The sequence below is a fragment of the Condylura cristata genome, unplaced genomic scaffold, assembly GCF_000260355.1.
Source record: "Condylura cristata isolate star-nosed mole 26May11 unplaced genomic scaffold, ConCri1.0 scaffold00023, whole genome shotgun sequence".
NCBI classification, from domain to species: domain Eukaryota; kingdom Metazoa; phylum Chordata; class Mammalia; order Eulipotyphla; family Talpidae; genus Condylura; species Condylura cristata.
In genome coordinates, this window is record NW_004567124.1 from 34,763,646 (window position 1) to 34,778,341 (window position 14,696).

At 34.3% G+C, this 14,696-nt stretch overlaps 1 protein-coding gene across 3 annotated transcripts in view; it reads left to right on the forward strand.

Annotated features, from left to right (window-relative positions):
* Positions 1-14,696, forward strand: part of PEAK1 (pseudopodium-enriched atypical kinase 1) — a 217,995-nt gene that overhangs the window by 71,251 nt on the left and 132,048 nt on the right. For all 3 annotated transcript variants that reach the window (XM_012728616.1, XM_012728617.1, XM_004688002.2), the window contains one exon: positions 3,194-3,355. The gene's annotated coding sequence lies outside the window, so the exon portion shown is untranslated. The remainder of the gene's footprint in view (positions 1-3,193; positions 3,356-14,696) is intronic.

Below are 14,696 nucleotides of genomic sequence, written 5' to 3' on the forward strand. Positions count from 1 at the left end.
CGCGGCAGACCTCTCCTGACCTGCCTGCTGCTCCCCTCAGCAGTGTACTTCATCAGTTGGCCTGTTCTGGTCCCCACTCTGTGTCTGGTGAATCCTCTCACTACCCCAGAACCTCTGGCCTGTACCTCAGTTCTGTATGCATAAACAAATCTTCTAAAAAAATGAGCAGAGTATGTTCTTAAAAAATTTATTTAAACACAGAAAAGTTTAAATTTTGTTATGTTTCAAAATACTGTTTTTTTTAATCTATTTTCCCAATTGTTTAAAAATATAGAAACTGTTTTTGCCTTGTAGCCCATACATAAACAGGTAGCTGGATAGATTTTACCTATGTATCAATGTTTGACAATTTGTACTCTCTATGGTTAAAACATCCCCATGTGAAGTATAGGTTATCTCTTGGACTGTTGTGTTTTTGTTTTTGTTTTTGTTTTTAATTCTAAGTTTTGATATTTTATTTGCACTACTGTTCCCTACTAGTAAACTAAACATCAAAGTAAACAGGATGGAACAATAGTGATTCTATAAATTTTTGAGAGATTTTTATAATGTTAAAGTTTATAACAGAGATTTCTTAGCCAGTGGGAAAAATGGAACTTAGATCTAATTAATTTTATTTCCTCATGGCACCTTTTATCCTTATAATTATTGCACGATTAAATTCTTTCCTATTTTGTTTCAGATATACCTGTTTTATTAAGGTCCCCAAATTAGGACATATGATGGGTCCTGAACTTAGTTATTATTAATTTGCCTTGCTGTACTTATTAACAAAAAGGTTTCTCAACTTTATATTATTTTTGCCTTCAGTGTCCACACTTGCTAGATAGGGAATTTTCTGCCTTGTTCACAAATTTGAGACTACATCCTATTTTTCTTCACTATCTTTGCTTCTATAATATCTTGACATAGCCCCATTAGCCAGTTAGAGCACAAAATGTATTCTAAAGTGTATTCTTTTTATTTTAACTTATGTAGTTTGGCATATTGGTCAAACTCTTAGATTGCTCAGAATTAGTTTTCTAATATCTGTAGCAATATTAAGAGACACTCTGTGATCTTGTTTGGTGTTGTATTCATAAATCTAATTCAAACCATGCTTCAGAAAAATGATTATGTAGTTCATGTTTGATAACATATTATCCTTTAAAATACGTAATTTTGGGCCCTCCCTGGTAGCACAGTAAGTTAAAGCACATCACTACACAGCTAGCTACAGCCAATCCCCAGCCAGGGAGGTGACCCACAAGGCACAGTAGACCTCTCCTGTCTCGCCCACTAATCCCCTTAGCAGTGTGCTTCATCAGGCTGCCTGTTCTGCTCCGCACACTGTCTCTGATGAATCCTCTCACCACCCCTGTACCTCTGGCCTGTACCCAAGTTCTGTTTGCTTAAATAAATAAAAAATCTTTAAAAAAAAAGTATCCTTATAGTACAAGTTTATCTAAATGTTGACTTAACAAAGGAAAATAAGAATGATAGGGACTGTATCCCAGTTCTGTATGTATAAATAAATAAATCTTTTAAAAATAATTAAGTTTTTCTTTGGTAAAGGGCAGAATCCAGTGCCATGAAAGTTTTGGAATAGAGGACTTGGGTTTAGGTAGATACTTTTGTCATGCTAGTGAGTGACTAGTAACATAGCTGCAGATACTCAGTAAATACCTTCTTGTGCCTGCTTCCCAATACGTTAGTATAGCTGTCAGGAAGGAAAAAAAAAAAAAAGAACAAAACATGTAGACAACTTATTTCTTTTTATATGCAGAAAGAAGAATATTTGTTATCAAACACAGGATAAAAATAAGGATCAGTTCTGACTTTGAGGCTTTGAAGTACTGAAAAGTCAGCATTCGAAGAAAATTTGCATAGTTAATAAAAAGTTAAAAATGTTAAGTAATTGTTATTTCATTGTTGTCATTACATAGGAATAATAAACATAGATTCAGATTAGTTTTCTGTTTTTTGAGGGGTGTAGTACTCAAGACATGTATGCTCTGTCACTGGAATGTTCTCCTAAATCTTTACATGTCCGGCTCATTTCACTATGTATCAATTGGATCATTTCCTCAGGAGGTCTTCTTGATGTATTTGTCTAACATGGCACCTCTACCTTCCTAATTTCTCTTTAACATCCAGTTTTATTTTCCTCAAGGTATTTATCACCATCTGGAATGAATTTTCTTATTTGTCTTTTTGTACTACAATATAAGCTCTTTAAGAAGGATTATCTTGCCTTCCTTGTGATTTCTCTCTACTGAGAACACTCATCTAGTAGACCCCAACTTTATAATCTGTATGTGAATAGAAAGATTAATAAATGAATTAAGTCTAATATGTGTTCTGTAGAACTATTTGCTCAGCAGTGTATTTCAGTCAGTCTGTCTGTTTTGTTCTCCACTGTTTCTGGTGAGTTCTCTCACCCCCCACACCTCTGGCCTATACCCAGTTCTTATATGCATAAACAAATAAATCTTTTTTTTTTTAAGATTTATTTATTCATTCATACAGAACTGGGGTACAGGCCAGAGATGCGGAGGGTGAGAGTATTCACCACAGATAGAGCGGGGAGCAGAACAGGCAGATCCAGGAAGTACACTGCTGAGGGGAGCAGCAGGCTGCTCAGGAGAGGTCTGCCGCACCATGTGGTCACCTTCGGGCAGGCGCGAAAGTGGCTTTAGTTTCTTAGTGCTGTGCTTTAACCCACTGCACCACCAGGGAGGGCCCAACAAATAAATCTTTTAAAAAATAAGTAAAAATAAAGTTAATCTGAAAGTGACTAGAGAAATTTTTACATTTGGAGTTAACACTATTTCTTACTTTACTTGGCTGTGTCAAAGTTGGACATTGTGACTTTTAGATTTAGAGTTTTATAAACATTAAATAGAGTTTAGTATTTTTCATTTAGTTAGTGTTCTTATACTTCTAACCCAGTAAAGGGTACAAGCACAGTCAAATGAAGCCTTAGCACAAGTCTCTTGCGTACCAATACTAGTTGGTTCTTACAGGTTATTGAGTGTACGATGTTCTATTCCTGTGCACTGCTCAGTAAGGAAGTTACTTCTTAAATGACTAAGACTAGTTACAATTGTTGTTTGAGGGCAAAATTAAGACTGTCCCAAAGGAAAGAAAAATATCTAATATTTAAACTAGGTTAATCTGCATTTTAATTCTATTTCTTTTTTTTCTCTTTCAGTAAACATTGCTATCGTCAGAAAATAAGTTAAGGCCTGAAAAGCAAGAGAGAACATTCATCTTAGAAGGACTCAAAAGCACTTTGAAAATTTAAAGGAATGTAATGATAGCTGCTAAACCCACTTTGGTCATCGTTATGGATGAAGTACTTCAAATTTAAATGGTAACCAAAGTTCTATCATGTTATGTTTCCACCAAAAACTTTAGATGACTTGAAAGAATTTCTTTTTAAATTTAAATATTTACCTTACCAAATACCAAAGTATAAATAAAACTGCTAATTTTGTAACTTTAAATTCAGCATAACCAGATTTTATTTTGGACCCTAATTGATGTGAATATTGATTAAGTAATTCTTATTGTTCCAATTTTGAATGCTTTAACTTACAATGTGTGTTTATTTAAGTAAGATATGTCATAGTACCAGTATATTTCTAAGTCTGTGCTTAATGAAATATCTTTTCATGTATAATACATACAAACAAGTGGTAGTTTTCTAGCATGTCTGCCAAGGACTTTCTAGTTCTGTTTTCTAAACTTTATTTCACAGTGTTTTTAAGTTTTCCTTATTTGACATCTGGTCTCATAATCTTTTTCTCTTCATAGCTTACATTATTACATTACTGAATTTATGTTTTCTCCTTTGCTCGCCTTCTTGGAAATTGAGAGTTCTAAAAGACACAGTTACTTACAGTTGAGTTCAAGTAGAGTGAAAGCAATTATACTTGATTCTTTGTCAGTCTTCTTAAATCTCCTTGATCTTACTCCAGAATTGTTTCAATGCATGTTTTGTTGAAATTAAATGTTTGCAAATGTTTTACAGAATCTTAGTACACAGTTAAAACTTTTATTCACAGGAAGTTTATTAGTTTAATTTTGAGGGATAACCTTTTGTTTGCTTGCGTCACTATGCCTTGGTAGTGATTAGGTGCAATTGTTTAAAACTTCTTTAGTCTTATGAAATACAGGCAATGTGAAAATCATTCAAATACTATTCCTTTTGTAAATACTAATAATTCTAAGAAACGTATTATCTCTGTTTCAAGAAATTATTCAACTTGGCAAGTATAACCCAGAATAAATAGTATATAAAAGAAATGTTCTTCTGACTCTTCCCTAATATTAACTTTGATAAAATGCTAACATTAACTTTGACAAAATGTTTTAGCACCATTTTTTAAATTCTTCAATTAGTGATTAAACCTAGTTAGAACATTTCCATGTTCTTGTCACTATTCACTGTATAGCAGCTTTTAGCCTTTTAAAATGTCCAATAAATCCCATTAAAAAAATTAAGATGGGGCCCTCCCTTTTGGGAGGGAGCAATCTATAGCCACTAAAGCAGGAGTTTGATCCCCAACCAGAAAGGCGACCCACATGGCACAGCATATCTCTCCTGTCCCACCTGCTGCTCCCTATAGCAGTGTACTTTAGTCTGTTTGCTTGCTCTGCCCTGTTCTGACCCTACTCTGTCTGTGGTGAATCCTCTCACCCCCTGCATCTCTGGCCTATACCCTAGTTCCTGTGTGCATAAATAAATAAATCTTTAAAAATAAAGTTGAAGGAGGCAGTTTTTGAAACACACAGAAATTAAAGTGTTAAATGTTTACTTATACTGGTGAGATGATATATAGAAAGTCACCAGATTTCTTTCTTTGCTTTTAATGTTACAGTTTTCTTTACCCATTTAATTATATCTAATTCTGTACTCTTAAATCAGTTTCATTAATGAGCCCAAAACAAACTATATTGTCAGAAATTTTATTGTGATACTCTAACAAACTCTTATCCTAGTCTTTTTTTTTTCTTATCCTATTCTTAATTTCACTTAAATCCATCTCAGCAAGTTTAAGTAACCATGAATAAGATCATTGTAATCCACAGATGGTGAGTTTTTTCAATCATTAATTTCCATCACGTACACACCAAACTTGTATTTACTTTCCACACATAATGTATAAGTTTATATTTTCAAGGAACAAATTAGAATGGGTCAGAACTTGACCTGAGGACTACATTGATTCTCCCATTGCGTCTAGTGATGAAGTCATTACCTCAAATCTACGAGCAATACAGAATTAAAGAAGATCGAAGAAGATCACCTGCATTTACATATTATTTAATTTTTTATGGCCCCATCTAAGCTGAACATCCTTAGTCTACTATGCCTTTTGAAGAGGGAATGAAATCAAACTTCTGCTCATGCCATTAACACAATTTCTAGTTTGTACAGTTCTCAAACAAATGAAGTCAGTTGTCCAGTTTCCAGCAACTTGTACCTTTAAGCAGAAGTTTATTCTTATTTAAAAATACTCAATAGGACTTGTTAAAGTTACTGCTTTACCTAGTAGCAGATAAGGAAAGGTCTTATTATTAGCAGTAGCCTCAATTTGACTTTGTAAAATTATGCTCTCTTGATACACATATTTTCTTCCTTGTACAGCAGCAATTTGTCAATGTTTTAGTAATTTATCAAAATTTTGATAATGTCTCAAGGTGTTAGTCATTATACAATGTAAAAGAAAACAGAATCTACACAGTGTGAAAGTTGAAGTTACTTGAAGATGACTTCATAAAGCCCACCTTTTATTTGAGATAGAGGACAGAGAGAGGAGATAGATGGAGAAAAAATACAAAACTGACCTCTTCGCTCAGCTGTCTCCCCCAAGAGATCTTATTTGCTGTTCTCTTTATTACCACATGTTCATGTCCACACAGAAACATGTACATGAATGTTTGTACCAGTTTTGGTTGTAATAACCCTAAATTTCACTCAACCACATGTCCTGAAATAGGTTAATAGTGAAACTTTCTGTGGTGTACAAGGAATACTATACTGACAATGAAAAGGAATGAACTATTGACACATGCCACAACATGGATGGATATTAGGGACATTATGCTGAGTGAAAAAAGTAAGTCTTAAAGAGCCACATACTGTATGATATCATGTATATAACAACAAATTTTCAGTGTTACAGTGATGGGGAAGAGATGAGTGGTTGCTGTGGGTTTAGGAATGTATGAAGAGATAGTATAAGGAAAATCTTAGAAATGAAGGAGTAGTTTTAGACTGATGCTGAAACCTGAGCCCTGCAGCACAGAGGTGCAGGGCGGTGAGAGGATTCACCAGAGACAGAGTGGGGAGCAGAACAGGAAGATGTCAAAGTACACTGCTGAGGAGAGCAGCGGGCAGGTCAGGAGTGGTCTGCCGCACCATTTGGGTCACCTCCAGAGCAGGCGGGGATCAAACTCATGCTGAAGTGGCTTTAGCTTCTCAGTGCTGTGATTTAACCCGCTGCGCCACCAGATAGTGCCCTGTGGTATTTATTTAAGTATACTTTTTCAGATAAGCTGAAAATGAGTTATAGGAGAGCAGATGATATGTTTAGTAATAGAAATTTGCTGTTGTGTATGGATTTGTCTTTTTATTCTTATCACTTAAAGTGTCACTGTTTTGTTAATTTGCATTGTGTTTCTAGAAGAGTGTAATTACATCTTTTATAGGTTTTAAAACCTATTTTAAAAGACCTTAGTTGAGAAGACAATTACTTTTGTAGACTTACAACTGCTATAATAGTAACATTTTTGTTATTTAATTTGTCGAACATTTACGTATCTATACAACTTTGGCTTACATATTCTTACTTCCCTTTATATACAAGCTTTACTCACCCCCTACCAACACTCCCATTCCTCTGACCTATCCTCTTCCTTTTTCTGCCCTACCCTCTCTCCCTCACCATTCCCTCCAGTAGCCATCATATTTTTCACAGAATCTAAATTGTTTTTGTTATGTGTTCTTTGGTTATTTATATTCCACAAATAAGTAAAACCACTCATTATCTCCTTTAGCTTCTGATTTATTTCCCTTACTATAATTACCTCAAGATTCATCCATTTTGTCCCCTATGCACTAACTCTTTTTTTTAATTAATAGTATCCTGTTGAATATATTTTCCTCAATTTCTATATCCATTTGTCAGTCACTGGACACTTAAGTTGGTCCCATGACATAGCTATTGTGGATGATGCTACATTAAACAGAATATATAAATATTTTCATATTAGAATTTTCATGTCTAACATTAAAATTTAAAAAAAAAAATTACTGGCCTTCCCTGGTGGCTCAGTGGGTCAAAGCACAGCACTGAGAAGCTGAAGCCACTTCCACATGAGTTCGATTCCCTCCTGCCCTGGAGGTGATCCACATGGTGTGGCAGACCTCTTCTGAGTGGCCTGCTGCTCCCCTTAGCAGTATACTTGGTCCATCTGCCTGTTCTGCTCCCCACTCTGTCTCTGGTGAATCCTCTCACCGCACCTGAGCCTCTGGCCTCTATCCCAGTTCAGTATGCATAAATAAATCTTTTTTTAAAAAATTACTACTGAATGCGGCAGAATAATTTTCTAATAGAATGAAAAGACTAAGTAATGACTACCGTGTGGTAGAAATTATTTCTCCAAATGTGCATTACCAACAAAACAATATTAAATAAGAAGAAGTAAGTTGTGTTGAATGGGAAGAATTCTTCTCTGAAAACATTATGAGATGACCCAAGGAAAGAGTATGCCTATCCGTATTTTTAGTAGAACTTAAAAGTCCTTTCACTAGGGTTTAGCCTTGCCTGTGTTAGGGATGAAGAGGGAAAGTGGAATCTGCAGCAGTTGTGAGGAAAAATATTACTGTTAGTATTGAGAACACATTTTTACCCACTGGTTTTTTTGTGCCAGTTTTCATTAGCAATAAATGTTTTAAGTTAATGACAAGTTGAAATAGTACTAAACATCATCAATTGAAGAGCATCATCAATGTAAAGAACCTCCTTGTTTCTGTTACTACAGGGAAAATTCATCTGCTATATTCTTATGCACTGAAAAACTGGAAATCTGCAAAAATGCTTGTAACAGACAAGTCAGTTAGTTATCCCAGCCCCACTGGTACTTTACTGCTGAAGTAACTGTCCCCATGTATGGTAGAATAAAATTACTTCTATCATTTGGGTTGTACATTTTGAAGGTTAACCATTGTAACACATGGCCACAAGGAAATCTTATCTAAAAATTCCAGATTGTAAAAATGAAAGGAGACTGTTGGTCCCTAAGAAATTAATTCTTCTTGAAATCTGGCCCAGGCATATAAAGAGAAAGAAATTAAAAACCTGATATTATAATACCTGTGGTGATATATTCTGCCATTGTATGACTGGGGCCGAAGCACAGGTGAGTTTCATAGGAGGAATGTTTAAAAAGAAATAAGACACAAATGTCTTGGTTAGATGCAAAATGGACAAGTGCAAATCAACATCTTTTTTTCCCAGATAGATTTCTTAAGTAGTATTTCTTCTCTATCCCAATGCCCATCTGCCAAAATGGAAAAAGCATCAGGACTCCTGCACTTTCATGCATAGCCTTCTTAAATCATCAGACAGGTGTGTCCATGCTTTTAAGAAATAGGTATTAACCATAATCAGATAACACACCCATCCAAAATTCTTGGAAATTGCAAATGTTGGCAAGGGTGTAGAGAAATTGAAAACTATATGTATTATTGGTGGTGATGAGGAATGTTTCATTCACTGTAAAAATGTTAAATGATCCTGTAAAATTTAAATAAAAAATTACTGTTGCCCCAGCAATACACAAAAAAAATTGAAAATGTGGTCTCAAAGAAATATTTATGCAAAATGTTCATAGAAATTATTCACAATAACCAAAAGGTCAAAGAGGGCCAAATATTCAACAGATGAAATATGAAATAAAACTTAGACCCTTATATTCAAAAAACTTAAGTAAAATGGAAAAATTTCTTGGCCAACACAACCTAGCAAAACATTTAAGACAGTTAAACTGAAAGTCCTAATATTTCAAGAAATTGAATTTGGAGCTTTAAACTTTCTATTAGAAAACTCCAGCTCCAAAAGGCAAATCCTACTAGAATATATAAGGGAGGAAATAATATCAGTTCTATACAAACTCAGCCAGGAAATAAAAGTAGTAAAGTGAGTCTTACTATGATATTAGAACAAGCTTAAGACATTGCAAGACTGAAAGCTGGCAAATAGACACAACAATCTTAAACAAAATATTAGTAAATTAAATTCAGTAATACATAGAAATAATAATACATTATGACTGAAATGTAAGTTTTTCTATACTCCAATACAAGGTTGTTTTAATCTTCAGAAATGGATATTGTAGTTCACATATCAATAAACTTGAGATAAAAATATAATTACCTTAAAAATTAGAAATGACATCAAGTCATCATAAAGCATTCTCAACAAACTAGGAATAGAATGAATTCCCATAATCAAGTAAAGGAAAAATAGAAATATTATACAGCTAATATCATATCTAATAAGATGTAGGCTGAATATATTCTTCCTAATATAAGGACAAGGAAAATAGGTCAATGTTGTACTTTAAGGTGAGAGCCAGTTCTGTATGGCAAGAAAAAGAAAATAAAAAGAATGCAGATTAACAATTAAAAATTAAAAAGCACCACTTACATGGAGCTACCATATGACCCAGCATTCTACTCCTAAGAATGCACCCAAAGGACACAAAAATATTAATTTGAGAGGAAACCACACTCCTGTGTTCATTGCATTACTATTTATAATAGCTAAAATATGGAAACAACCTAAATGACCAAAACAGATGACTGGATCAAGAAGATGTGGTATATTAACACAATGGAAATCTAATCAGTGATTTAAAAAGATAATTATGCCTTTTTGCATCAACATGGATGGAGCAGGATGGGATTATGCTCAGTGAAATAAATCAGAAGGGAAAGGAAAAGTATATGATGGTTTCGCTTATAGGCAGATAGGGAAAGTGAACAAGAGGTAGGGTGCTGGGGAGGAGACCAAATAAGCAGGCAAGTTATAAGTCCAAGACATACAACAGGAAGGAAAGGAAGAGGAATCAAAATGGGAAGAGCACAAAGGGACAGAAACCAAATATTGTACAAAAATGAACAGTGATGTAAAAAAAGGACACAAAGCTGAAAAAAAAAAGCTGTTTACAGAAACACTATAAACCATGAAACAGACATACATCTAATGAAATGTATCTAAGGTATGCACTGAAAACCTGTAAAGCAATGGTGAAAGAAAATCAGAGATCTCATTAAATGGAGAGACTATGCTCAACTCTTACAAGAGTTATCACTGTTAAGATGTCAGTTTTCTTAAATTTCTACATATTGAGTGAAATATGTTTCAGAGCAGTCAACAGCTGAGTTAAAATTTATTTGGAAAAGCTAAGAATACTCAGTTTTGAATAAGAACACATTTGAAGGACCCAGACTACCTGATGTCAAAAATTAGTATAAAACTACAATAATCAAGCAATGTGTTATTATTAAAATAACAAGACACAGATCTGTGGAAAAATAATAAGCATTCCAGAAATAAATGTATATATGATCAGTTGATAGAAACAAATCTTTAAAGAAGGGTTAGTCTTTTAAACAAGGAGTACAGGAACTTTTAAAAACAAAGAACCCTTGAACAACATAACATAGACCTTAAAGTTAAAAAAAAGAATTGGCAGGAAATAATGAGACAAATATCAAAATGGAAGAGGATATTATTAAAAAGATATTTTATCTTTGGAGAAGCATTATTATTGCAGAAAAATGTATATATATATGTATGACAAATATTTGTTTATTCCACTAGCTTTTTAAGCACCCTGCTACTCAGAGCATTATGTTAGTTTGGTGGGGTCCCTAAGGGAATCATAAACAATAGCAAAACATGATAATTACTATCCCATTGGTGCCAAGAAAGCCAGAGGAGGAGAGCATCTAATTGCTACATTATTCTGGAGTGGGTTTTTCTTGCTAGTCCCGAGATCTCACTGTACTGAAGAATATTAAACGATCCACTGTCCTTTTGAGGACTTGGAGAAATTGTTAATTTGATAGTCAACTAAAATCCAATATGGGATATCTCCCATCAGTCACATTTTGGACCTGTGATAATAACCCAGGCTCAAAGAATAGACAAAGTGAAGAAAACTGGTGTTTCTTTTTATCCTTTCTGTTATTTGATCTGCTTTAAATGTACAGCTTTCCTTTTGCTGCTAGCTGCTGATCATTCAATATAATGATTCCCCCCCCCCTTTGTTTTATAACATAACCTTGATACCCATGCACATAGAAAAGAGTGTTTAGAGTTGATCACTTTTGCCAAGTGCTGTTGTTATTTAGATTTATTTATTCATACAAGAGTTGGGGTGTAGGCCAGAGATTGAGTGGGAAGCAGACAGGGCAGATTGACTGAAGTACACTGCTGAGCAGTGGGTGAGACCTGAAAGGTTGCCTGTGCCCTGTGGGTTAGCTCCTTGGCAAGATTCGAACTGGTGCTGCAGTGGCTTCCCATAGCTTCATGTTGCTGAGACTTAACGCCTTGCGCCACTATGGAAGCCTCGTGCTGTGCTGTTTTTTGTTTTTTGTTTCTTTTATGTGCATTTTCATCTTTGAGGGATTAGTCATTACAACATGTACTCACACTTTTCCTTAAATGAAGTATTCTCCCCCTTTCTTAACACACAGCAAGAGTGTTCCATAAAAAGAACTGTACCACCTACCCTTCAAATGCCACTGATTTAGAAAATCATTGATTGATTTTTCCTGGGGAATAAATTAGGCTTTCCCCTGAGAATGGATGCTGGGGGGGGGGGGGATGTTAAGAATGAAGATGGCTGTGTCTTACAAGGAAAATGTTTATGCAGTTGCCATGGAAATATCATGAAGGCATGCAAACTAGGAGCTTGTGATATGTCAGTATTTGCCAACTAGAAGTCAGGTATGAGTTGTAATCATTTTCTTTCTTGGTTAAATTTAGCCCAACACGTGGTTATGTAAAATATATGCCTGTTTGAATATATTTGCTTAATATTTGCAGGAGACAGGCAATATAAAAGGTTACCGTGTTATAAGATCATAGAGTTATGACAGAGAAATAAATCTAGGGGAATGATTTTCAGCAAATGATTCCTAAAAACAATACAGCCAGGGTGCTTGTGTTGGGCTTCCTGTGACATTTATAATTAGCAACTAATTGACAGTTTTTCTTTATGAAAAATTCACAATAGTGGACCTAATTGGTACTAGCTACTTGTTTTTTAATATTGTAAAATATTAGGTGTTTATTCTTCCTCTAAAGCATTTGATTTCATTTTACAAGTTGAGTAAGACACAACAGGCCGTGTTTCTGTGTGGTTAGCATACTTCTCTCACAAGATACCAGCTAGCTTTTAGTTTCATGCTTTGTAAGAAAGATGTGATAGAAAGCGAGAGAGAGCCTATGTGAATTTTGAGGCTAAGGAGAATTCCACTAAATTTTTCATAGCTTTGAAGTTTTGTCACTAATTCCAAAGGTAATACAGACATTGCAAACCCTACTTGAAACTACAATATTCTAATGTACACACAAACCAGAAGAATAGGAAAATCTAAAAATGTTTAGAATATGCTCTATTTGTGGGAAAATGGGGTGTTACCCACTAATTCTGATGCCTCATCTTTTCATGTCAGCTTTGTCAGCTGTTTGATAGCCTGTGTATTTTCTCTTAGGTTTCTTTGAGCCATATACTTTGCAAGTAGATAGCCTAGATACTTAATGTCTTATCCAAGCCCTAATTGTCTAACCTGGTAGTTTTTTAAAGTAGGCAAGTTTTTAGTTCAATTTAAAGGCATCAAAAGTTTTAAAATTATTTGTACCTGGGCCTCCCTGGTGACCTGTAGCTTAGGTCTCAGCACTGTCACTGCTGCTGCCTAAGTTCCATCCCCAATCAGGGAGCTAAACCCACATATGGTGCAGCAGACCTCCCCTGTCTCACCAGCTGCTCCCCTCCACAGTGTATTTCAGTAGATCCACCTGTTCTGTTCCCCACTCTGTCTCTGTTCCCCACTCATCTCCTGCACCTCTGGCCTACACTCCAGTTCTTCTAGGAATATATATATATATATATATATATATATATGTATGTATATTTGTACCTGTGCAATTTAAGAAGCTGAGGATGTTTGTAAAGATTAAAAATGGGAGAATATCCATTAAAGCAGGTTTATATTAGAGAAAATTTGGAAGCAACTTAATCATCAAAATATAAAGGATTGGATAATGTTAGGATGAATAAGAAGAGGAAGACTATGTAGCTGTTTTAAATGATAGAACTGTTTTTTTGATAATAGGAATGATTATATTCAATTTTTTAATATTCAAGATTTTTATTGGCATTGTTAAATCTGTTGATCATTTTTTGGGGGAATATTGACAACAGTACTATGTTGTCTTCCAGTTACTGAGCATATTATATACATCTTTTCATTTGTTTAGGTTTTTCACTCTTTTCACTAGTGTTTTATAGTTCTTAACAGACAGATCCTGTTTACTTAGATTTAAACTCAAACATTTGTTCTATTTTCTTTTTGGAATTATTCTAGAAGTCATTTTAAAGGTATTTCTTACATTTTGTCTAATGCTTGAATATATATATATATATATATGCAGTTGATTTCTGTGAGTTGACATTAATCCTTCTATCTTAAATGCTCATTAATTCTAACAACTTTTTGGTTTTTCATGGGTTTTTCTATGCACAGTTATGTCATGTGCAAATTGGTATAGTTTTATTTCTTCCTGTCCAATCTGTGTACTTACTCCTTTTCCACTATCTACGCATTTCAGGGTAGGTAGTATGAAACAGGAATAGTAATTCTAGGCATCCTTGCCTTGTTCCCTATTTTGGGAAGGAAGCATCCAATTTTTCACTTTGCATGGTGTTATTAGCTGTTACCTTCTGTTAATGAGCTTGACTCATGTTGAAGAAGTTTCCTTTTATTCCTAGTTTTCTGAGAGTTTTCATGATTAATGGTTATTGGATTGTATCAAGTAAACTTTGTGTCAATTGGTATGATCATCTAGATTTTCTTTGGGTTATTGATATGGTAGATTTTATCTACTAATACTTGGATATGAAACTTTATTTACATCCATAGATGAACCTCATTTGTTTTTGGTCCATTATTTTTTTTGTACTACTAGATTTAGTTTGCTAACATTTTGATGAAGATTTTTATATTTATGTCCAGAAAGGATTCTGGTCTATAATTTTGATTTTGGGGATTGTGGGGATTTGGGTTTTTTTTTTATCTGGTATTGGCATCAAAATAAAGCAGAGCTCACAAAATAAGTTAAATGTATTCCCTCCCCTTCTGTTTTCTACAGTTGTCCAGAATTGATGGTAATTCTTTTATTACATGTTTGATAGAATTTAGCAGTGAAGCCATGTGGTCCTGGAATTTTCTTTTGTTGTTGTGGAAGGTTTTGACTACAAATCCAATTTCTTGCTAGTTGTAGGGCTATTTAGGTTATCCATTTCATATAAGGTGAGTTTTGATTACTTGTGGTTTTTTCAAGTATTAATCTATTTTACATAATGTGCCAATTTTAAGAGTATAGAGTGTCTAACCATCACTTTTTATC